This window comes from Pocillopora verrucosa, chromosome 10, assembly GCF_036669915.1.
Source record: "Pocillopora verrucosa isolate sample1 chromosome 10, ASM3666991v2, whole genome shotgun sequence".
NCBI lineage: Eukaryota > Metazoa > Cnidaria > Anthozoa > Scleractinia > Pocilloporidae > Pocillopora > Pocillopora verrucosa.
The window spans coordinates 18,185,845-18,211,705 of NC_089321.1; the positions used below are offsets into that span (position 1 = coordinate 18,185,845).

The following is a 25,861-nucleotide window of genomic DNA, read 5'->3' on the forward strand; positions in this document are numbered from 1 at the left end:
TAATTGTAACTACGGTGCGTTAAGGGATGACTTGAATCGAGACTGAATCGTAGTGGGGAATTATGGTCAACTCGCCGACGGACCAACTTGCCGACGTATAAAATCGAGTAGAGATGTCGGCGAGTTGGTCGTCAATCCAATACAACTTATTAGAAGGTAAACATACAGAAAAGTAAAAGATACACTGGACACTGGTGAACATTGGTGAACATCTAACAGAAGCTTAAACATTGGTGAACATCACCAATGACTATAACAGCTTAAGACGCGAACAAGTTATTGTGCGACAATGGTATCCCGTTAGATTGCTCCATGGTTAGATCGCTCCAAGTCAGATCGCTCCATACCAAAGTCAGATTGCTCCACTCGAAAGTTAGTTCGCTCCATCAAATAAGTTACTTCGCTCCATGTAGAAACCTGATACACTAACTTACTTCTGATCTTTATAGTTTATAGTTGATGATGTGTATTGCGTCTTGCGATCGAGTTGCTGATCAACGTATTCGCTAACTTGAGGTCACCAAAGCGAATTACCGATGTTGGAACAAGTGTTTCAGTGTGTAATGAACGTAGAAAACTAATAAACTAACTTACTTCTGATCTTTGTAGTTTATAGTTGATGATGTTGCTTGCGATCAAGTTGCTGTCTCAGCCAAAGTCAAAGCGACCGCTGCCGAGAACATCTTGCGACCAGCGTCGAGGAGATACTTCTACAAGAGCTGACTGATGCTCCCTGCCCAAGTCTACCCAAACCTGAATACATCACCAGGACTGCCAACCGGTTCCGCCAACGCCTGAGGCCAAAAGACCCAACAGACTTAGCCTTCGAGTTAGAGCACGACCACCTCCTGGCTGGCTTCTTCCACGCCGTCGCCACTTGATGTTTGCCACAGAACAGCAACTACAGTACCTCGCCCAAACAAAGAACTGGTACGTGGATGGCACCTTCAAACTCTGCAGACCTCCCTTCACCCAGCTCCTCACCGTGAATGCCTTCATAAAACAGGATGATCACGCCAAGCAAGTGCCCCTCCTGTGTGTCGTAATGTCGGGGAAGAACAAGAAGGACTACCGAAAGGTCTTCAAACAGCTGCTCGAGATACTTCCAACAGCGCCTGCAGTGAAGCGGATAACCCTCGACTTCGAGAAAGCAGTTTGGGTCGTGCTGAGAAACCTGTTTCCTGATGTCAAGCAGCAGGGATGCACATTCCACTGGACGCAAGCTCTGTGGAGAAAGGTGGGACTAGCTTTAATTTAGTGATTTTTCGTAAATTTTGGAAAACACATTTAAGCGACATGTTACTAGTTTAGCGATTTTGAAAATTCCGTATTTTGCGATTTCCAATTCAAAACATTAAATTCGGATAAGTACATTAATTTGCTAAAATCATATATGCCCTTTAACTGATACAACTTTTATGGGATTAAAATGAGTTAAAACTTAAAAAAAAAAACTGTCATGATGTTTTAATAACACACAACACAACACACTGTAACACACACTTGCTTATATTCTGTTTAATTTTTCTTTGCTAGGTTCAGGCGCTTGGGCTGACAAACAGTTATTACAACGACAGAGGCACCTACACTTACATCCGTAAGATGATGGCACTTCCGTTCCTGCCTGAGGGAGAGATCCTGACCGAGTTTCAGCGTCTTCAACGCCAGGCAGGGTCCCTGACCTTAGCAGAGTTCGCCGAGTATGTCAACAGTACCTGGATCAGCAACGTGACATGGGGCCCTGCCGACTGGACAGTCTTCAAACAAGCAGTACGAATGAACAACGACCTCGAAGGCTGGCACCACGGGATCAACCGTCGAGCGGCTGGCAAGTCACAACTCCCACTTTACGTCCTGATCAAGCTGCTACACCAGGAGGCCCAGCTGACAGCTATCCAGATCCGTTTGGTATCAGAGAAAAAACTACGAAGGATCCAGCGCCGCAAATACAGAGACCTGCAGGCAAAAATCTTCGATCTCTGGGAGCAATATGACAACAACGAGAGGTCCGCCAGACAGCTACTGAAAGCCTGTTCTTTCCTGAACGGTCCTGTTTAAAGAGCAGCAGACACCACAACCATCGCAAACAAAAGGCTCCTTTAGGAGCCACCAAATAAAATAAAAGAATTGACCAACAATGAATATGATTTATAAATATTACTTCAAAGAATCACCATTTTTAAACGTTGTCAAATCCAGCCGTGAGTGAGACTGGGTTCGACTCCAGTTAAAAATGGCGAGTCTTTAGTTGTGTTACAATACTCTTTCTTTTCTTTTCCCTTATCCTTCTGTCTTTTATCAACCTTTCACGTTAGTTTTCTTCATGGAGCGAAGTAACTTATGTATGGAGCGAAGTAACTTATTTGATGGAGCGATCTAACTTTCGAGTGGAGCGATCTAACCGTAATTCGCGACAACAACACCGTAAAGACTCATCATGTCAATCGCTCAGATTTTTTAACGAAAACTTGGCTTTCTACACGAGACCTTTAGTAAAAAGCATTTCTTTTTATTTGCAACAAAGTTTAAGGATTTCAAGGTGAATAAAGCGAAGTAAACATCACCAATGACTCACACAACTCATTAGCGTCTACATCCAATTTTGTTCATTGGCGATGTTAACGTCACTTTATTCGCCTTGAGATCCTTATAAACTTTGTTGCAAATAAAAATAATTGCTTCTGAGAGCCTTGCCAAGCTGGGAAAAAGTCACTATTTCACCAAACTCGATGCAAACAGCAGATTCTGGCAGCTCCCTCTTGATGAAAGGTCAAAATTGCTGACTACATTTGTTACTCCATTTGGCCGATAATGTTTCAATCGCCTTCCTTTTAGCATAAGTTCCACTCCAGAGATCTTTCAGCATACAATGTCTGAAATCCTCAATGGTGTCGAGGGAGTAATATGCCAAATGGACGATGTTCTCGCCCATGGAGCCAACCAAGAAGAACATGACAGACGAGTGAGAGCCACATTGCATCGTCTACAAGAGGCTGGCATAACCCTCAACATTGAAAAATGCCAGTTTTTCAAAACCTCTGTGAAATTCCTAGGTTCCATCATTGATGAACAGGGAATACATGCTGACCCAACAAAGCCAGCAGAGAGCCTTTGACCAGATTAAAACAACCCTTACATCAGCCGAAGTCTTAGCATGTTATGACCCCAGTCGACCAACCATCATCACAGCTCAAGAACAGTATATGTTGCTCTCTAATTTAATCAATGACCAAATGAAGCAATATGATGTATGCAGTAAAGACTTAAATGAAACCAGCTTGCATCACCTTATACAGAAAGGCTTGAGCGACAAGACCAGGTTAGAGGTGATTGTTGTGTTTCTGACTGATGCCAATCATAATGTTCGGGAATGCACACGCGGTCCTTATGAAGAGAAGCTATTCTGTAGTCGGGTTTTGTCTCACAGGTTGATTAAATATCGTTGTGTTTCTACCGAACGTCTCAGTGGTTATTCAGCCGTAAACACCACATCTGGCGACGAGGATTATTCATAGAACACACACACAACAAAACCAAAAGGATTTAACGGGATTTCCGAAGTGATTTTCACAGAAAAATCCAAAGCGATCTCCGAAGCATTTTCCCGCGTAAACATCATGGCCATTTCTCTACCAAACTTTCCACCGTTTGAAGTTCACCTCGATGGAAATGCAGGCCCAAGATGGAAGAAATGGTTAGGAAGATTCGAGAGACTAACTATTGGAATGGGAATCTCCGATGATACGCAGAAGAGAGCCCTTTTGCTGCATTACGGCGGTCCAGAAGTCGACGAGATCTTCGACACGCTTCAAGACGTCAGTGGAGACAAAGATTACAAAAAGGCCGTCGAGAAACTGACTGCTCACTTCTCTCCGCAAGTCAACGTAACGTACGAAGTGTACAATTTCCGGCAAACCAAGCAAAAAGACGGAGAAAACCTTGACTGTTTTCACACACGCTTGCGCTTGAGAAGCCTAGCGAAGACCTGCGATTTCACAAATCCAGACAAAGAAATCAAAGAACAGATTATCTTGAACTGTAAATCGAATTCCCTGCGGCGCAAAGCTCTGCGAGAAGACCTCGACTTAGCCGGCCTCATGAAAGCTGGTAGAGCCTTAGAATTAAGCGAAATACAAGCAAAGGAGTTAGAAAATCACGAACAAACCGTAAACGCGGTAAAGTTTAAGAAGAGAGGAATCTCGACATATCTCAAAGGGAAACAGCGCCATCAACAACCTCGCCAGGAGTCACGCACTCGCTACGAGTCACGCAATCACAGCAACTCCCGAAAAGAGAACATTAAATGTAGGAACTGTGGTGGACCATACCCTCACAAAGACTCCTGCCCCGCGAGGAACAAGAAGTGCACCTCCTGTGGCAAACTAAACCATTTTGCTCGTGTTTGTAGAACAAATCCACCTGAGTCAGCAAAACACGTCTCACATGAAGACACGGCCGAAAATGACGAATACGTATACACTATAGGCGGTGACAAGCAACCAACTTGCCACGTCAGGATCGATGGAAAGCAAATCGAAATGATGGTCGACTCCGGTGCATCGGTCGATCTCATAGACGAATGCACCTTCAGGGAGTTATACCAACAGACGGTACCAGAAGCCTCCAAGCGCAGAATTCTCTCCTACGGATCATCCACACCCCTACCTGTTCTGGGAACCATCAAAGCCGAAATATTCGTCAACGCCAGCAGCACATGGACAACCTTGCACGTCATCAAAGGTGCTTCAGGAAACCTCCTGGGTTTTAACACTGCTACGAAACTTGGTGTGCTCAAGATCATCAATCAAGTCAAACCTGACGAGACCAGTCCCCAGTCCCCCACTAACGGAGATTTGGAGAGCCTGTTCGGTGGAATCGGCAAAGTGCGAGGGAAAGTCATCAAGCTTCACATAGACACTAACGTTGCACCCAAACAACAACCACACCGTCGGATACCCTTCCATGTCAGAAAGGATGTCGAAATGGAGTTAAAGCGATTAGAAGAGCTAGACATCATCGAGACTGTAACGGGCCCAACACCCTGGGTGAGCCCTATCGTCATAGTCCCCAAGAGCTCTGGTGAAGTGAGAATATGTGTGGACATGCGAGAGGCCAACAAGGCTGTTAAACGAGAAAAACACCTGATGCCGACCATAGACGATCTGGTTGCTGACCTCAACGGAGCGACAGTCTTCAGCAAGTTAGACCTTTCGTCTGGATACCACCAACTGGAGCTGGCCCCAGAGAGCCGCTACATTACCACATTCAGCACACACGTCGGACTCCGAAGATACAAGCGCCTCATGTTTGGAATTAACGCAGCATCCGAGATCTTTCAGAACGCAATTGAAGAAATACTCACAGGCCTCCCTGGATGCAAGAATATGTCCGACCACATTATCGTTTATGGAAAAACTCAGAAGAAACACAATGAGAACCTCCGTGGTGTACTGGAACGGCTGAAAAAACATGGCGTACGCCTGAACAAGGAGAAATGTTCCTTTTCAAGGAGTGAGATTAAGTTCTACGGACAGATTTTCAGCAAGAATGGAGTCAAGGCAGACCCTGCCAAGATCAAAGCGATCACTGACATGAACAAGCCAGAAAGCATCGGCGAGGTGAAGTCTCTGCTGGGAATGGCTCAATATGTGTCTCGTTACATTCCAAACTACGCTACGATAACTGCTCCTCTACGACTGTTAACCAAGAAGGACAAGTCATGGCAGTGGGCCGACGAACAGCAACGTGCATTCGACAAGCTGAAAGACAGCCTGATCAAGAATCACGTGATGTCGTACTTCAATCCAAGACTCAAGAGTGAAGCGATAGTCGATGCGAGCCCTGTCGGACTTGGAGGATTGTTGGTACAGGATGGTAAAGTTATCAGTTACGCTAGCCGAGCACTCAGTGACGTCGAGAGCAGATACTCTCAAACGGAGAGGGAGATGCTAGGAGTAGTCTGGGCAGTCGAACATTTTCATCTTTATTTGTATGGATCAGAGTTCACCATTGCCACAGACCACAAACCACTCCTAGGTATCTTTAACAGTCACAAGCCAACGTCAGCGCGCATCGACAGATGGAAGCTGAGGCTCATGCCTTACAACTGCCAACTGCCAACTCACCTATCGACCTTCGTTCTTCGAGCGTCGTCATGAAGGAGGGCGGATGTGTGATTCTGAGCTCCCGAGTTATTGGACTTGTACTCCTCTTGTGTCTTGTTCATACCTCGAGGAAAGGTAAACATGACTACTCTTTTACAAATGAGTACTTTGGTCTACGTTTCCCGCACTCTACGTCGGTTAAAGTGGCAAACCGGGATTGGAGACTCTGCATATAAACCCGTCTATATTACAACCAGAAGTTTTAAACACTACAGTCCTGTTGATTTTAGCAACGACGTATCACTGGCACCGTGGTCCATAGTTGATGTATTCGACGATGTCGAGGACAAACTTTATGCACTTGATTCGCTATTTACTGAGATACTCGACCGCCATGCTCCAATTAAAACCTTCAAAGCACGCTGTAAACCAAATCCATGCGTAACAGACAACATCCGGGGATTGATGAAGACCAGGGATGATTGGCGTAAGAAAGCAAAGAAAACAAATGATCCGCTATCTTGGACTGCCTACAGATATTTCAGACAGGAAGTAAAGAGGGAAATCAGAATTGCTGAACAGGAATTTGTGGCCCACCAAATCCAGAGGAATCCAAATAACACCAATAATATCTGGAAAGCAATTCGCCAGTGCATCCCCTGCAAATCTACATCTCAGCGAACATACAGTAAGAGCGACAAAGCTGTTGCAGACGAATTTAATCAGTTTTTCGTATCTGTTGGTCAGAGCACTGTTGACAAAATTACGTCCCTGGCTAATGAATGCAACCTAACACTTAATCAGAATTATTTTGTACCGAGACAATACGCTCTCTCTGACCAGTTCACACTGAGTACCATTGATTATAAACAAATAGAACGTATAATAGCAGCGATGCCTTCAAACAAGGCCCCAGGGATAGACAAAATCCCGATTCGTGTCATCAAGGATTGTCTTAATCCAATTGTTCACCCAATAACGTCTATCGTTAATGCATCCTTTCAAAACTGTGTTTTTCCATCAAAATGGAAGACAGCTGTGGTTACACCAATCCCAAAACAGGGCGACCAGGAACAGGCAAACAATAATAGACCCATCTCACTTACACCAGTCTTATCAAAGGTTTGCGAAAGGGTAGTACATAATCAGCTCACCTCGTATCTGCAATCGAATGACACCCTATCAAAGAGCCAAAGCGGTAACAAGAGATGGCATTCGTGTGAAACATCTGTGATTGAAACAACTGACACAATTCTTAATGCGATTGACAAAAAGAAGTTAACGGCAGTTGTTCTATTAGACATGAGCAAAGCTTTCGATAGCGTCAATCACGACACGTTAATTTTAAAATTGCAAGATGTCGGAATTTCCAGAGACGCTCTCCAATGGTTTCGTAGTTACCTAAGCAACAGGACACAAGTAGTACGAATCCATTCAACGCTATCTGAGCCTTTGTCCGTGACCAACGGCGTCCCTCAAGGAAGTATCTTAGGCCCACTACTATTTAGCATATATACGAACGATCTTCCATCGATCCCACAGAAATGCAGCACTCAGAGTTATGTAGATGATACGAAACTCATCACTTCCTTCGAACTTAAAGACAACCTGGATGCAATTGCTGATTTGGAAGACGACTTGTTTAAAATAGGAGAATGGTGTTCCAACAACCAATTGTTACTTAACCCTGGCAAAACCAAGCTGATGATATTTGGCAGCAGGCAGATGCATGCAAAATTGCAATTTCGCTCCCTTTCCATTATGGGTGAGGACATCGTCCCCGCAAACACCGCCAAAGACCTTGATGTGATTTTGGATTCTAATTTAACTTACGATGAACACATAATTAAGACCGCTTCCTCATGCATGTCCCGCCTCGGCCAAATAAACCGTGTCGAGCATGTTTTCGACAAACGTACACTTTTGATGATTATTAATTCCTTAGTTTTCAGCAGGTTATTATATTGTTCCAATGTTTGGTCAAATACCTCAAAATGTAATGTTGACAAGTTACAGGCGGTGCAGAACTTCGCATGCCGCATTGTTAGCGGTGCGCGTAAATTTGACCACGTTACACCAATTCGCAAGGAACTAAATTGGCTTTCAGTTCAAAGCCAGCTTTACTACCGGAACGCTACTATGGCCTTCAGATGCATGACTGGTCAGGCTCCAGATTACCTCTCATCAAAATTCATAAAGCGAGCCGAGGTTAGTCGACGTAGCACCAGAAATTCGCAGCTTTTGCAAATTCCATTCTTTAGAACAGCTAGCGGTCAGAGAACATTTTTCTATAGAACTGTAAACTTATGGAACTCTTTGGATAATTCCTTTAAACTGTGCAACTCCGTTAAGTTTTTTAAAAAACGTTTAAGGACCAAATTACTCAAAGAGTTGTAATTTTATATATTTGTATGCTTTTATTTTTCTTTTAGAACTTTCAGATTTTAAAACATCTTTAATTGTAAATAGGATTTTTTAATTGTAATAGGATTATTTTTATAACATTGTCTTTGAAAAGCCCCCTTGGGGAAAGTCAATAAAGTATGTTGTTGTTGTTGTTGTTGACCTGGCAAGGACGCAGAGAATCCAGCCGATTTTATGAGCCGCCATCCAAGTAACATAGAAAGCAAGGAGAGCAGCATTGCAGAAGACTACGTGAACTATGTATGCAACCAGGCAGTGCCAAAAGCAATGACGCTGCAAGAAATCAAGTTAGAGTCGGAGAAGGACGTTTCGCTCCAAGCACTTATCAAGGCCATCGAGACTGACAATTGGACACATCCCGAAGTACAGGAGTACAGAAATGTGAAGGACGAACTGTCGGCCTACCAAGGAATTGTACTGAGAGGAAACAGGATTGTAGTCCCAAAAGTACTGAGAGGCAGAGCTGTAGACCTAGCACACGTTGGACACCAAGGAATGGTAAAAACAAAACGCCTCATCAGAGAGAAAGTGTGGTTTCCTGCTGTAGACAAGATGGTTAAGGAAAAAGTCAACAGCTGTTTACCATGCCAAGCAACAACTACTAGTAAGGCAGAACGACTCGAACCTCTAAAGATGACACCGCTACCAAACGCCCCCTGGAAAGAACTTGCGATGGACTTTCTTGGACCACTCCCTTCAGGAGAGTACCTCATGGTCGTCATAGACGAGTACAGCCGTTTCCCAGAAGTTGAAATCGTCACATCCACTTCTGCTAGATCCACCATCCCGAAGCTTGACTCAATCTTCGCTCGACAAGGAATTCCTGATGTCTTAAAGAGTGACAACGGACCCCCCTTCAATGGCGCGGAGTTCAAGAACTTTGCTGAGCATCTGGGTTTTCACCACCGCAAAATCACGTTTCATGAAGACACTAGGGAAGTGCGTGAGAGCCGCTACCGTTGAGCACAAGAGCTGGAAACAAGAACTCTACAAGTTTCTACGACAGTATCGGGCGACACCTCATTCGACCACTGAAATTTCGCCGTGCGAAGCACTTAATCACAGGAAGCTCAAGACTACGCTACCAGAAGTGACACCACCAGTTCTTGAGAAACAGAAGAGCATGACAGATAGGGATGCAGAACAGAAGTTGAAGATGAAAGCATATGCAGACCATAAGTTAGGAGTGAGAGAGAGCAAGATCAAGCTAGGAGACACAGTCCTTATTAAGCAACCAAAGCGCAACAAGCTAAGCTCCCCGTTCAGTCCAGTACCTCTCGTGGTTGAAGAAAAGAAAGGATCTATGGTTACAGCAAGCAATGGGAATAAAACTATCACGCGGAACTCATCCATGTTCAAAGTTGTCCCGAACCACATAAGGCATGCTGAAAAGATAACACAAGGGCAGGCAGACGAAGATCTAACAGCAGAGCCTTGGCCACCAGAAGTTTCAGAACAAGACAAGTCATCAAGTTCTCCAAGCCCAATTACACCCTTGCGGCGATCTCAGAGGTAAACAAGGCTCCCTGCAAAACTGAAAGACTTTGTCCTACTTGTGCAATAGAACCAGACACTCGAAGCTTGCAGTTGAACTTTGTGACAAGCTAAACACGTTCCAGTTTATCGTTCTTAATCATTAGAGTTCAGTTGCTTAAGTCGACCTTTTCCAGACATACATGTATTCAAGTTTACAATCAAGAAGGGGAGAGATGTAGTGTTTCTGACAGCTGCCAATCATAATGTTCGGAATGCACACGCGGTCCTTATGAAGAGAAGCTATTCTGTAGTCGGGTTTCGTCTCACAGGTTGATTAAATATCGTTGTGTTTCTACCGAACGTCTCAGTGGTTATTCAGCCGTAAACACCACAGTGATCAGGACTTAAATCCTGACTTCAAAGAAAACTATAACTTATCAGATGATTTAGGAATATCTGCTGTTGATTTGAATACCAAACCATCAATAATGAGTGATTTACAAGATAATGAATACAGAAATCTGGTGCAAATGTTGAATGAAGAGCAAAAGGAATTCTTCTACCATGTGTTACATTTCATAAAACTCCTGATGAACCATGCTACTGCTTTCTCAGTAGATATATGCAGCTTCACCAACCGGTGAAGCTGCATATAATATCAAAGGCAACACTTGTCAGAGATTCAAAGTGCACTAGCTATACCTGCATAATAGTCATTAAGGCCCCAATTGTACAGGTCATGTCCAGCTTCACCAAGCAAAGATTTCAATTTCCAATTACTGCTGTATCAAATGGCTTTGTTTGTAAGCATCTAAAGCAATTGAAAGTATCTAAAGCCACTGGATTAGACTGTATTCCTGCAAGACTACTTAAAGATGGTGCTGTCTATATTAGTGCTCCTTTGACATATCTCATTTATCTGTCAATCACAACATGGCAGGTTCCACAAGATTGGAAACACACAAAAATAGTTCCTTAGTATAAAGAAGGCAGTAGAGAGGACATGGACAACTACCATCTGATTTCTGTTCTCTCTAATGCATGGAGAGAAAGAGAGAAAGAGAGAAAGCAGTCCAACAACAATTAGTTGAATTCTTGGAGAAAAATAAGTTATTCCCCAACAATCAGTGTGGCTTTCAAACTCTGTTACAGCAAGAAGACCAAATGTGTGATAGCTTTTAATTTAGTCACATTCTGTAATCCAGTTTTAATCTAACCAGAAGATAACTAGAAACTGACTTGGACTATAATTACATGATGACCACACAGAAAATGTGTTGAATTAAAAGTGGTAAAACCCTTTAGTTCTTGCTATAACAACCACCCTATTACTTTCCAACTCCTTGTCCCAAATTACAAACTAGAACTAAATTATTTTTTAACCTTAACTCCCTTAAACAAGATTTCTCAACAAAATATAAGCCAAATTGCCCTTTGGAGTGGTTTGAGTGGTGGGTAGGGATGGTCACAGAGGGAGTAAATGGGCCTATTAACTACTTACTGGAGGACATACAAGTGCCAAAACAGGGGACAGCCACCACATTTAAGCCACAATGTACTACATTTATGAAAAACTTGATAAAAAATCTTTTACTTTATGTTAGTCTTCAAATGTATCTTGTCATCCACACTCACATAATTTTCAAGAATTTTCTAGAAAAAAGGACTTCAAGAGAAATGAGAAATTTCTCTCAATTATCATAAAATGACCTTGCAATAGGCGCTGATTTATATGGCAACTAGGGTAACACCAACAGCTACCGGGTTAGTGCTTTAAATTTATATTTGAATAATATTATTATCATTGCAATGCAACATTGTAAGTTCCACAAAATACAGCCAGAAAAATATTTTTCTATTTTACTTTTGGCTTATAAATAAATATTAGCTGAACAGATGCAAAGTAATTCTTTTTTAATTTGAATTACCAAAATATTGCCTACCTATTGGGCAGTAATAAAAACCTTACAGTGTTACAGGTCTACAGCTTTAAAATAACAATTTCAAGACATACTTTTCTGGTTCTTTGGTTACATAAAATTTGACCATATTTAACCATCTACCCTCTCATGCTGTTCTATTCTCCTGCCATCACTGTGCTCCAATGTCTTTTCTTTCAAACAGGATTTGCAGGTACGCCATGCATTTTTCTATGGCCCATCCCTCGCTTGCTTCATTATCATTAAATGTTGAGCACTAATTGCAAATTGGTATTTGACATTTAAGGCAAGTACACTTTATGTTAGAAAAACACAAACTACACATATCTTCGCTGCTGCTACTTTGACAAGCATAAACTGCTCTCCACGTCACCATTTTGAGCATGTGACATATACCTGCTCAAGTACCCATGCTCTCCGAGGTAAACTTCTTGCAAAATACATTATAATAATTTATGCATTAAGATCAGCACATGGAAAGTATAGAATATGGATCAAACCCATTCCAAGGGCGAAATTCTCAGCCAAGCCAGGGGGGAAGAACGAGTGAGCCATTCCAAATTGAAATAGCCATTCCAAATTGATTCAGACACCAATCTTTTCATGTACTTAATTCAAGGAATTAAGTTCAGCTCATGAAAAGATTGGTGCCTGAACCGGGCCTTAGTTACAACTCCAATAGTTTTTCATGTCAATGTGCTGCCTTGGTGTTGAAATAGACGGTATATTGTCTTAGTCATGTCACATAGATAACTTACGTAAGAACTGCTCAAAAGAAACTTGGAACCTTGGAAAGAATGTTTCACCTTCCATCTAGAACACTTGGAGATATTCATTTTAAAACAGTTTTACCACAAATCACATACCGTATCTCTGTCCAGGGTGGTTGTACCACACCACTTCAATAAATTAGAAGAAATCCATGCCAAAGCAGCCACATAGATTCACAGAATACATTGTGCAGCTGGCAACTTCAAAGTCCTTAAACAGACAAATTGTCACCCTTTTTAATACATCTACATAAACTCACTCCTGAAGCACATTCACCAAGTGTATTACCAAACAGCTCTCACACAGATCCAAGACTCATTTACATTGAAAGAGAGCACAAGAAGCAGCACAAGACCAGACAAAGTGAGCAATTTAAGATGGAAAGACTTAACAAAAAAATTGCGAGACTCTCCTTCAAGCATAGATTGACAATGTTATGGAACACTATGCCAACCTGAGTTAAAAATTATTAGAACATCCACTCATTTAAAAGCTATCTGAAATAAAAACATAAGGCCATCAATAACTTTACCTTTGAGAAAGAAAGCTTATCTATTTTGAATGAGGACAAATGTTTTCATTATTATTAAATGTTGATCACACATACTTCATAATATTCATAATACTTTGGTATATATTTCATTATTCATTTATCTATCATCTTTCTTTGTCATTAAAATTGTTGGAGCATTGAGAAATTTAGTGATATTAGGGCACAATATTTGATATCACTGAATTTCTTAATCCTTTATATATCTAAAACCTTATCAATTAAGACTAGGTTATTTGCTATAAATTTACATTGTTTGTATATATTGCTTTCTGCTTTATTTTTTGATTTCCATCTTCAAAGATCCCTGCATTAGATCTAAATTTAATCATATATGTGTGGTTTGCAATCAGTTTGCACCAAGCTAATGGAAACAGATTGGTAATCAATCTGAACACATCCCACTCTGAGGCTGGTTTATTCTCAATACACTAACTTCAATATGAATTTATAATTATTTCCATTTGAATCACAACCAATATACCACAGACATACATAGTTATTTCTATTCTTAGACACTTAAGGAGTCTAACCTTGTGTATAGATATTTAAATTAATATTGTATATTTATCAAAATATTGTAAAAAAAATTTTTAAAAATAAGTATTAGGCAGGTCCACATCAGCTACGGCTGCCCGACTCTTAACTTACACTACCAAATCATAGTTAATAAAGCAAACTGGTTATGAAACGCAGTAAACTTCAAAGAAACAGTTATTGTCTTCTTTATTTGAAGTCACATGACAATGACCATGCACACACAAATCCAATATGGTGTCGTTCAAAGAGTTAGACTTGAACTGAGCTGTTTTTAAAGCTTTGCAATGTAGTTCTTTCGACTGGAATCGTTTTCTGAGTTTGTTGTATTGAAAATAGACTGCCTGGTGACAACTGTTCAGTGTTTGGTTGCGGTACGTGCCTTAGAACTAAAGGGATAGGTATCTTTAAACTGCCCTCACCATGAAATGCAGAATACAAGAAGTGGTGGGAAGAGTGGCTAAATGAGCTGACGAAGACAAGAGTCATTGACAACGACTTCCAAAATCAGATCAATAATGGCAAGGTGTTTACATGTGAGAAACATTTTAATCCTGACGATATAGAGAAATGTAAGTACTCGAGTTGTCTGTAATAAACATATCTGGTATCCATGTAAACACAAGAGACCACATAAATGATGTCTCATTTGTGTTTGAACTTTACATTCTTATACAGATTGTTACAGATCACTTTCTTTTATTTTTATTTCAGTTCAATTGGAAAAGATGGCAAAAAAAAAAAAGACCCAAGTTTGGAGCCTTGCCAACTTTCAATATGCCTAAGAGAAGTCATGACATGGTGAAACCTGTTGCACATCCATTGAGATCTGTGGTACAAGACAAACCTGTTACAGAGAGCCACCAGTAATACTATAGTAGCTTCAGTGACCTCTGTAAACAAGTAAAAACTTTGAAAACATTGCAGGAATGGACATTCCAGGAACTAGAGGATAGACTTCCATTACAAAAGAAAAGTGCGGTAATGCTTCCAGAATTTGAGTTGATGATTGATGATAGTCTGGGGTTTACAATTTATGTCTATGGATGGCTCCATCCAGAAGACCATGAGATATATACTACAAACTTGAGATCTGTTTGTAACATTACATTGTCTGAACTTTTAAGAAATATCAACAGCCTATATATCTGTCCTGGGGTGGACCCATTTGAATTATCCAGCATTATAGTCCATCGTTTATTATCTATTGATCCATTGTTCATTGACAGTGATGGTGATGTCAATTCATTTCCACATAAAGAATATTGGAGAACTTGTAGTTGTACAGTTTTGTTTGAACATGGTGAATAGTGTTCAAGTTGTTACCAGTATTCACATAGATCTGAACTCATTCACAAGGCTAAACAGAAACTGAACGAGCCCGCACATTTATTTTCACCAGTATCACAGACAGTACCACAACGAATCAAACTCACATTGCAGATGCAGAGGCTCAAATGTGCTGAACTCGAGCAAAAACTTGAGGAAATGAAGCTTGAAATACAGAAATCAAGTGTTTAGGTAGACCATCAGTTGAGTGAGGAAACTACAAGTATTCTTGGTAGTTCTAAAAAAAACATTATACCATTTATGGAGCTGTCTTGGCAGCAACAGAAAAAGCTGTTAACTTGTAGCTCTATTGGTGTAAGGTACCATCCAATGATTATACGTTACTGTTTATCACTTGCTACAAAATCACCAGCATGTTATGAGGAACTGCGCAGGAGTGGATCCTTGTGCTTCTAAGTCAGAGAACTCTCAAAGACTATAGGAACTGTATTTGCCCAAAGGCAGGATTCCAAGAAGAAGTTTCAGAAGAGTTGAATGAGCTGACAAATAGCTACTTTGATGTCCAAAGGTATATAGTACTTTTGTTCAATGAAATGAAGATTATGTCAAACCTAAGGCAAATTAATTGGCCAACTCTTGAAAAAAGAAGACAAGTAGCTACACTGATGTACAAATGTGTTACCAACCAGACCGCTATAAATATCCCCAGCAATGTACATCAGTCTTCCCTAAAAACCAGATCATCTCATCCACTGAAATTTATCCCACTTCAGCCATCCTGTGACACATACAAATACAGCTTTTGGCCAAGAACTATCACTGACTGGAATAGCCTGCCACCTGATTATTCAACATTGGATTCAGTTGCAAAATTTAAAGCCACCATCTCTGACTACATTTTTTCAGTGTGATGTTTACCTTTTTCAATTAATTAATTTATTTACATATATATATATTTTTTTCCTATTTTATACTTCCTAGTTGTAGTGCTTTAGTTATTAGTTAGGAGCTTGCAAATATGTCTGTTATAGATGTTGCAAGATGATATATGTAAATATAAATGTAAGTGACTTCCTTACTTTTTGTGAAGCAATCAGAGGCTCAACAATTGTACCATCTGATATGAAAAAGGAAGCTTTTAAGAAAACTCTTGAATTGAGACCTAAAACATCTCAAGATCTTTTAGAGTTTTACCCTAAAAAAAAAAAAGGTTTGACAAAAATCACTGATATTGTCTCATACACAAATTGCCAGAAAAAAAAGGAACCAAGAACATATGGACTCAAATTCTGGTAACCAATGACCATATGTCCTTTCAGGGACCTATGTGTGAAACTCAGGGAGCAGGTTTGCATGTCAGAAAATGGAAGATTTAAATCAAAAATAAAACAATCCACTACCACACATGACATACTGCAGCACTATTTGGCATTTCTGTAAATGTACTGACACCTGTAAACTTAGCACATTCAAGAACACACTTTAAGAGCCATCTATCGTGATTGGTACATATCATACAAACAGTTGTTAAAATGGGCGAATCTACCAACCCTTAGAAATAGAAGACTGCTAGACATAACCATAATAATGTACAAAGTGAAGTCTGACATTTGCCCCACAAATATTTCTGATCTATTTGTCAAAAGTCAATCCAAATACAATCTCAGAATTAAAGAATTTGAAATCCTGCACTTCAACCACATTAATTATGGCAAGAACTCTGTAAGATACATTGGACTGGTGTTGTGGGCAAGGCTCCCTGAAGACCTTAGGAATTCACCATCATTGTCATCTTTTAAGAGATCTGTAAGAAAGCTTAACCTCGAAGATATAATTAGAAGTGATTGTTATTGTTCATTTTGTAAACAGATATGGTAACACATACAAGTAGCTACAGTTTAGATAAACCTTCAAGATTCATATTACATTCCTGTTTTATATATTTAATACTAATTTTAGGTGTCCTTACTTAGTGATTATTGACCACTATTTTTTTCATGACACATAAATAAAGTCATCATTATCATCATCATCATCATCAACAATTGTTACAAATTGAGAAAAATAATATTTAATGATTATTTACCAAAGAAAACTTCATTTGAAGCCAGTTTGTTCTGAATAGAACTAATGGGCTAACAAGAGGGAAATTGTTTTCTATTTTAATCTCCCACATGTGCTTTTCAATGTTAGCCATCTACTTCAAATCTTCTTGAATGCACTGTTATCATAAAAAATTATAGGTGAAGATGTCACTTGAAAAGATTGTTGCCTTCTCTGAGATGCAAATATACCAACACCAACTTATAATCCAATAATAACTTGTAATAACTGCAAGAATACTTTCCTGACATCAATGGTTAAATCCAAATTAGAGTGTAAATTGATTATTCAAGTAGATCATAAGCTGGCCAAAAAAAAGCATTTTATATTTCCCTTAAATGTCTCCTATCAATCAAGACAAATATTTTCTTACATTTATTCATTTGAAGGTGGGGTACAAATAATATATCCATGAACTATACATGATACAAAATAAAGTAATATTACTCTAATTGTTTTCTATTATCTAAGTAACACTATTTTCTACTATTCAGTAATTAATGTGTGACAGATATATTGTTTGCACCATACATGTAAGAGACTAGTATGGTATACTAGCTCAAAACAAAAACTTTAAAACTATCATCAAGTCTGCAGACAATTTTAAGGTTCTGGTTTAATAAGTATTTTTCTTAGGTTCTAGGGAAATTTAAGTTATACTGTTATATTCTCATAGATTCTTGTTTTCATCCGTGTATTTTCTTTTCTATTCCCCCGAAAAAACCGACTTACATTGCATGTTTCTACTGTTGTATATCTGTTTATAACTTCATTCTATTATTTAAGAAAAAAGACCCTCAGGTATACGTATTACGTTCTGCAGTACCAATCTGACCAAAGCAGTGACCACATGCAGTCATGGACTGCCTATATTTTGTCACACATTTTACCAGCTTCAGGAGATTATTTGAGAAGTCTCTGCTCGTTCCCGCAGTTGCACCGCACACTTGATCAAGGGAACCCGAAACCAAATAGGAAAAGCAGAAAACTACGAGGCAAACCAAATGTGAGAAACCGCTTGTATATTTATCCGAAAACAAAGTACCAAATTATCAAGAGGAAAAACCACTAACTGCGATAGACATCATAAATGAAAAACCAAGGATTTTCAGTGAAAATCCGATCCAACGGTGGGCCAAAACCAAAAATCCTGCCGTGTTTTCAAGGAATTTAATCACGGTCTTCGCCAGGCTTAATTGGAGATCGACAGCCACGCCTCGAGAAACTCATGTGTTTCTCCCGTACTCTCCAAGCTTCCCGCGCGCATTCATACTTCGATAATTGATAATTTTTGCTGAGTCAGTCTCGGTAATCTTATATGCTTCTACTGCCATTGACAAACCAACCAACTCCTGCATAGACTGAACTTAACAAAAAAATCTGAAACTTGACTAGTTTTTATTTAAGACTGTTCCTTTGCCAAATTTAGACACAATGGAAGGAGAAAACAACATGGACCCAAAATTGCCCGGGTGAATCAGCTCCGAAGTCTCAGAAATACAAAACTTACCAGAGTTTCCCTTGACGTAGAACTCTCCAGGTTTAACTTTCGACGCTTTGCTCGGCTAGTGCAGGAAATTACGACACACACACTTCAAGCTTGCTTTAATGTTTGCAACTGACTTTGACAAACCTGGGAATCTCTAGTTAACATAAGCACAGCGAGCACAGCGGTCAATCGTAGGGCATGCGCAAGACGATCACTTTCAATCTCCCGCCTTGAATTCCGCGCAAAATCACATAAATTTGTCAAAAGCTTGCGAATTTACAAGTGCTGATTTATCCCAAATTCCACGAGAAAAATCCATGTGATTACTCGTTAATTATATACATGCAAAAATTTGACTCTCTTTTCCACTTACCCGTGTTTATGGTTCACTGGTAAGGCCGCATGCCTTCGTGTTGTTGCCGCCGTCGTCGGGGTTTTATTGTAAGAATTTGTTTTGAGCTAAACTTTCTGTCGGAAATAATCGATATTTTGCACTCTCTCTTAGTTAGAATTCTCTCAATAGCAATAACCAGTACACGAAGGTTATCCCGTGTTTCGTAAGAACTCCCAGAGGATTTTGTTCAGGGCATCCGGTTTCTACGTTTCAATACTTTTGCCATGTATTTGGAGGCCGACTTTTAGCCAGTTATTCGCTTTGTTGGGCGTATTTTTTTCTGAATTAAAACGTTGCTTTCTCCTAACCCGTCTGTAATTTTGTCTTGATGTGCTTTCGCCACCCTCCTGTCAATCAATTTAATTGGTATCCGGTCAACACGCCACCACCACGGGGATCATTGACTTCAGACGCTATGTGTAGTTTCTCAATCACGGAACGTTAGCCATTAAAAGTAATTAAGAAGAATGGTGAGGGGTGAGGTTCAGTGATACATGAAATGGAATAAAACATGTTGATATCAGGAAAATTTTGATCAGTTTGCGTGCGGCGAAACCAGAGTACATTTTTCGCCGAGTGATCTTTGCCGACGTTTATGAAATTGAATGAAACTTACAAGCTAAAATGTATTGTATTGCGAAATTAGGCGCGTAATAAACGGTGAAAGTTTACAAAAAGGGTCTTGACGTCCTTTTGAGTCCTTACCGAAGTAACCTTTGAGCGAGTCCACCCAGCGCTCTTATGGCCGCAATATGAAACCGAATCTGATGAAACCTTACATCATAGGAAAGCTTATATCCTGTATTTTGTTAATAATACAAAGTTGAAAGGCTTTCTCAAATACGGCGAAATGTAGATAATAAGCATGCACAAATTTCTGCATGTTCATTGGTTGAGAACACGTCAATTTATCCCAAACAATGCAAAAAGTTGAAATTTAGTGTATAAAGTTGAAATTAAATGGTTTGTACTAAAACTGGTCTCTATCACAACGAGGTCACCTTCAGCCTCACTCCAAATCAAAGGCTTGGCAACTAAGAACACAACTGTAAAATGGGCTCTTGTATGAGATGTACTCTTGTGATTACTTGTTACTAAAAATACATGCAAAGTTTTTTTCTCTGTTTTCCTTTTAGTCATGTTTATTTCGTGTTATGGCTAACTGGTTCGGCCGCCTGCCTTTGCGTTGGCGCTAGGGTAATCGGGGTTTGCCCGTAAGGATTTCCTTCGAGCTTCCTTCTGCCACGAAAAATCGAGCGTTTGCTTCCTTTCTCAGGTAGGTAACGCTTAATAGCAGTAAACAGTACACCGAGGCCATCTCGCTCGCAATCTTCCCCCGTCTTTCTTACCAACTGTCATATTAACTTCTCGCGAGTCAGTTTTCGGGGCCTTCAATACTTTCATTTCAGCCGTTTTTGGAAGCACAGAACTTCCACATGTTTAGCCAGTTGTTTGTGCTTTGTTGGTTGTTTTCATTCTTAGCACTGTCTTTCAGACTCTGAACTTTCTTCCGATTTCTCCGCCATCTTGTCTTGTTGTGCTTTCGCGGGTTACCAGTCAATCAATTTAATTTCCATTTTCTGCCCTCAATTAAAACTTTTTACTCTTAATCCTATCTTTCTGCATGCTTGAGATTAATTGACGTGTTCCCAGCCGATCAGCAAACTGAAATTTTTGTTTACATTTTATTACAAAGGAGAACGTAAGAGACAAGCGCTGTCTTGCCAAATACGCGAAAGGTAATTGAAAAGTGAATAGAAATCTGTAAACGGAAACAAACGAGGGGAAAAATATTGAATTTCTACGTGGAGGCGTGGCCATGCACATTGCACAACACAGGTAATCTAAATTGACAAAGTAGTCTGCGCCAATTTCGGTTAATAAAACGTGCGAAAATGCGGGGGTCAGTCAAAGTGTGGCGAGGGTTACGCAGCCGTCTCGTGATAACTGCTCCCGCTGTTTATCCGTTAAGGCCAGGATAAAAGAGGTGATGAATACAGAGATATTTTGAGCCCAGGGAACCACAAAACGCAAAGCCAAACTCGGTTTAAACTTTTTGCTACATCTATTTCCGTAAAGATGCTCTTATCAAATGTCACTGTTGTGGGCAAAGGCTGGGGTACTTTTGATAATACAATTAAAACCTATTTAAATTAAGGTATATCTAGATAAGAGAACTGTTTTTGTTTTCAGCTGGCCTGCGTTTTGTAACCAGTCTGAAGTAAGTGTTGTATTCCTGGTCTACATTATGGACTCATGAGTTTGTTTATGTATTTGTTTTTAACATTAACTCTAAGGTATCATCGAGAATAACCTCCGAAAGGCTAACTGGTCTAGCTTGTCATCTGTCCCTTACTATTTAAAAATTAGTAGCAGTCGAGGGTTATCTTAAAATGTGAACTTGCATAATATTATTTTCCAGGTGATGAGTCAATTCAATCATTAAGAAGTGAAGGAGTGAGGAAAAAGGGAAAGAACTGGTCTTTGGTCAAAGAGACCTCAAATCCTTCTGTTCCTCTACCGCGTTTCTCCTCTTTTAATTTCGATTCGCGCCACAGTCGTCGAACCGATTGTTGGTCAAATGTTCTAAATACTCTTTTTTGTTTAGGGATTGGGTTAAGAGTCCGCTGGAGTCTTTATTTCGGGAAGCGAGATAATGCATGTGTAAGAATACTACGACTAACATAACTCTGCGACATTGTTTATTAATATCCGCCAGCACAGTACAATGATTTAAGTGGCAAAGGTAGTTACAGAATAAAGGGGATTAGGGGATTAGTATTAAATTACCTAGTTACCGAATAGAATGCATTAGGTACATCACGGAAACTGACAAAAACAAATTCTTACAGCATAGACCAACATACACATTACTATCGTAGTGATGAGATTCTCTTGAGTGTATGGTTAAGGTGTCCTCTTAGTTTCAAAGAGTAAGTTCTAATTTGTAAGTTATATCAACCGATTACATTACTTACTAAATGGTTCTCATACATTACTTAAACCTTTTTACATACAATGGAATCATGATTGTTAAGCTCTCAACCTATAAAAAATACTTATATTAGAAATTGCCAACCCACTCACTTCTTACGGCACGCAAATCACTATAATACATTAGTATTTACACCACTTTACATACACTGGAATTCTACTTTCTATACTCTATCTAAATTCGCTTTATCGCTACAAAAAAATAAGCGTATTCGCAATCGCCCACTCACTCACTAATTACGGCAGATAAGTTAAACAAACTAATTATTTACGCACTTGTGATATGTAACGGCTGCCACGCCTTTGCTACCGGACATTGATTTGTTATAAGTTTGTTTCGTGTTAAACGTGTTAAACTGCAATAGTGACGTTACTGTTTGTCCATTAGGGACGTGATCTTTAAGTTCCACCCAGAACCGCTTTTTAGTTAGTTATCTTGCGTTGGGCTAACGATAAGACGTGTTTATCGAAAAGCGCCCTTTTGCCCACCTTATCTCGAAGTTTGTTTTGGTCAAACTTTTACAGGCGGGACTGTTATGTAAGTGCTTATGTTCCCTCTCTTCGTACTTGTTTAAACATCTAGTCTTTCGCCGGGTAGTTTCGCCCAGTTTTTTATAACAGTTTCTTTGCAACCTTGTAACACGTGGTTTACGTTGTTCATGCTTTGTTAGTAAGCTGCTCGTTTTTCCCACTCGGAAATTAGTTTTGTTAGAATTCGTTTTCACGCAGTTCTCCTTTATCCTTGAAGATAGTCTTTTGTGAGTTTGTTTTAAGAGTTTTAGCTAGTTTTTTGGGATCTTACTTTCATATCGGAATGATTGGAATGTTGCTCCGTATCTTAGAATTTAGCTTAGCTTCTTCCTTATAATTTCATATTTCAATTTACGATAAGTACTTGGATACCTCGACTACGTTAATAAAACGATTCAAGTCTTTTCCGTACAATATATCCTCGCCTCATAGTGCGTCTTCACTGGCGAAACTCATAGTTGTCGTTGAAATTTCCTTCACTTGTGTCGGCCGCTACATGATACGTTATTTACGACATTTTCCATGAAAATTAAATTCTGCTTGCGATGCTCTCTCTAAATTAAAAGTTATCATCATGGCACAACATACGACTGACTCTGACTTTACCGACATTTAGAAAATTATATCCATTTAAATTGAGGTCAGCACTAATTTTGTTCTTATGAAAGTCTTTCCAGGTAATTTTGTGTTTAAATCCCTGAGTTCTGACCTCTCCTGAAGTCCCACAGTAGTATTTTTTGCTAGTAAATGTAAGACATTTCAAAAAAATTCCAAGGGTCATTTCACAACAAGCAAAAATATTTTAAAAGTTAACGAGAAGACTTTTACTATCGAGTGAATTCTCGACTCTTTTGATTTTCAGCATTTCATGGCACATGTTGGACACTCAGTACCAGTATGATCTGATATGATGGGCAAACTTGTATGTAATGTGAACTCAAAATTCGAAAAGCGATATTTGTGGGAAAATTTTACTCGCTAATAAAACAAACCAGTAACAGTCAGTAAGTAATCATTAGAATTCGACTGCATTGCCGAGGGAAGCTTGTGGTTGATTGCATAGCTCAGTCTTAGTACGTGATAGGAGATGAAACTAAACGTGCCTACAGCGGTAAGAAAAATTCAACAGGTGCAGTGGAACACCCACAATTGAAATACAAATCTTGTGTTAGTCAATAGATCAGGGAAATCCTGTGCTCGTCATTAACGTCTTTCCAATCTACTTATTCATATACCTTACATGTTAGAGGAGAAAAGGTTCATAGCCATATGCAATAGATATATGTTATTTGCCGGCTGGGAGGTTCGTATGGTGAAAAACTGTGACCTTCCATAAACTGAACAATTTTTGAGCGAGTAAATGGTAGTTAAAATAGAGGTGATGCAAATTAAAGAGAGATGCTTCACCGAAACATTTTTATTTGCGTAATGATAAAGGTGATTTAAAAGGCTTTCAAACAAACTTTGAAACATTATTCTTACAAGTATCTGTCATAATCTGACACCTGTCAATTAGAGAGCGCGTAACAAAAGAAAAAGCGCGTGTAAACTTTTGAAACACAATGAAACCAGTTTGGCAAGCACTGTCACGACAATGTTTTCCTCAAAAACAGTCAATGATCTTACGGAAAGTATTATTCACTCTCATCGATGATTAATTCATGTACGAAGATTTACCTCTGTTCATTAAGTAAACAGCGAGGAAAGTAATTGAAAGTAAATTCAAATTTTTTATCTTAAAGTTGGGAGAGTTTGCTCGTTTGTTTGCTGCAATGGCGTGTGTAAATCTGGTCTTTCCTCCTAAAAATTACCCCACGTTTTAACTTTCTAGTTACTTTTTGTGAACGATTAAAATTAATTGCAGACGGTTTTTAGGCCGCTTGTCAACCAACGTATTGACACTATTGCTTATACAAATTCATTCTGACACCGATATTTTTCTGTCGACCAAAGTGATTTGAGAGAGAAGAGGATTAATAAGTTAGTTACCGGCTTGAGGTAGTGACCTATATCTTTGCTTAAAAATACTGCCCAGACGGAAAAACGAGATATACTCATGAAAATTGGCAACGAAAGAAGGTATGCACTCTGCGACTCACGAAAGCGTTACCGTTATCCGTGGGCAGGGATTGGAAAATACTGATCGGGTAAAGAACCGATCACATTGCAGGATTCGTTAACGTGCCCTCTAAAAAAAAAAAAATAAATCCTGATATCAGAGCATTCCCGTGGGAGGTACACTTTTTCAACCGTGATGAAAACTACAAACAAGGCCTTGAGTGGTACAGGAGTCACATGCCCGAGTCAAGGGAAGATCAGTTACCTGAAAATCTCCTGGCTACTTCACCTCAGACTGTTCCTAGGAGTGTGTACAAGTGGTCAAGAGATGTTAAGCTCTAAGTGATTGTGCGAGATCCCATGGTAAGAGCTATCTCAGATTATACACAACTTTTATTGAACAAAAACAACTCTTTCCTTCCAAAATTCGAGGAATTTGTCACAAAGGAGGTAAGTGTTTTGGCCACTGAAAGAGGTATAGTGAAAAATGAGGTTTATATCAACCACTTACATCAATGGTTAATGTATTTTCCATTTTCATGGATTCACTTTGTCAGTGGAGAAGGTCTTTTCCAAAATACAGCTGATGAGATAAAACCTGTTAAGAAGTTGTTATATCTAGGGCCATTTATCACTGAAAAGAACTTCCATTTCAACGGATCTAAAGGATTCTGAAAAGAACTTCTATTTCCACGGATCTAAAGGATTCCCTTGCTGTAAGGAAAAAATTCAATCAGATGGCAAAAAGTGGGGAGACTGTTTAGAGTCTTTAGAGGGATCAAAAGGAAAAAGACATGTCATTTTTAGAAACTAGACTGTAAAATTATTTCAACAATTCTACAGGCCATACAATCATGCTCTGTATAAGGTTGTTGGTAGAGATTTTCATTGGCCTTGATATGAGTCATTCTTCAATAGGCACCACTTCCTTTTGATCAACACAAGTTTCTAACTAGATAGACAACAGAGTTAATTGTTAGATTTGAGTTCAAACCAAACCACACACCACACTTCATTTACTTTTAAATTCTTTAATCAGATTATTTAAGCCAAGGCCCATTTCTTGAAGGTCCTGGAAACTTAAAGGCCTGTAAAGCTGTTCTGTTTTCATTCAAGACAGGGGTTTAAAATTGTTTGGAAATATAACATAAAACTTTCAGCTTAAGTAACAAAATGGATTGATTTGGATGCCAGAACCTG

The 25,861-nt window shown here is 39.5% G+C and overlaps 2 pseudogenes; both read left to right on the top strand.

The window, feature by feature from the left end:
* The first annotated feature begins 626 nt into the window (after positions 1–626).
* On the top strand, positions 627–2,058 carry LOC131797902 (uncharacterized; annotated as a pseudogene).
* A 22,139-nt stretch (positions 2,059–24,197) lies between these two features.
* Positions 24,198–25,559, top strand: LOC131787063 (heparan sulfate glucosamine 3-O-sulfotransferase 2 pseudogene; annotated as a pseudogene).
* The last annotated feature ends 302 nt before the right edge of the window (positions 25,560–25,861 follow it).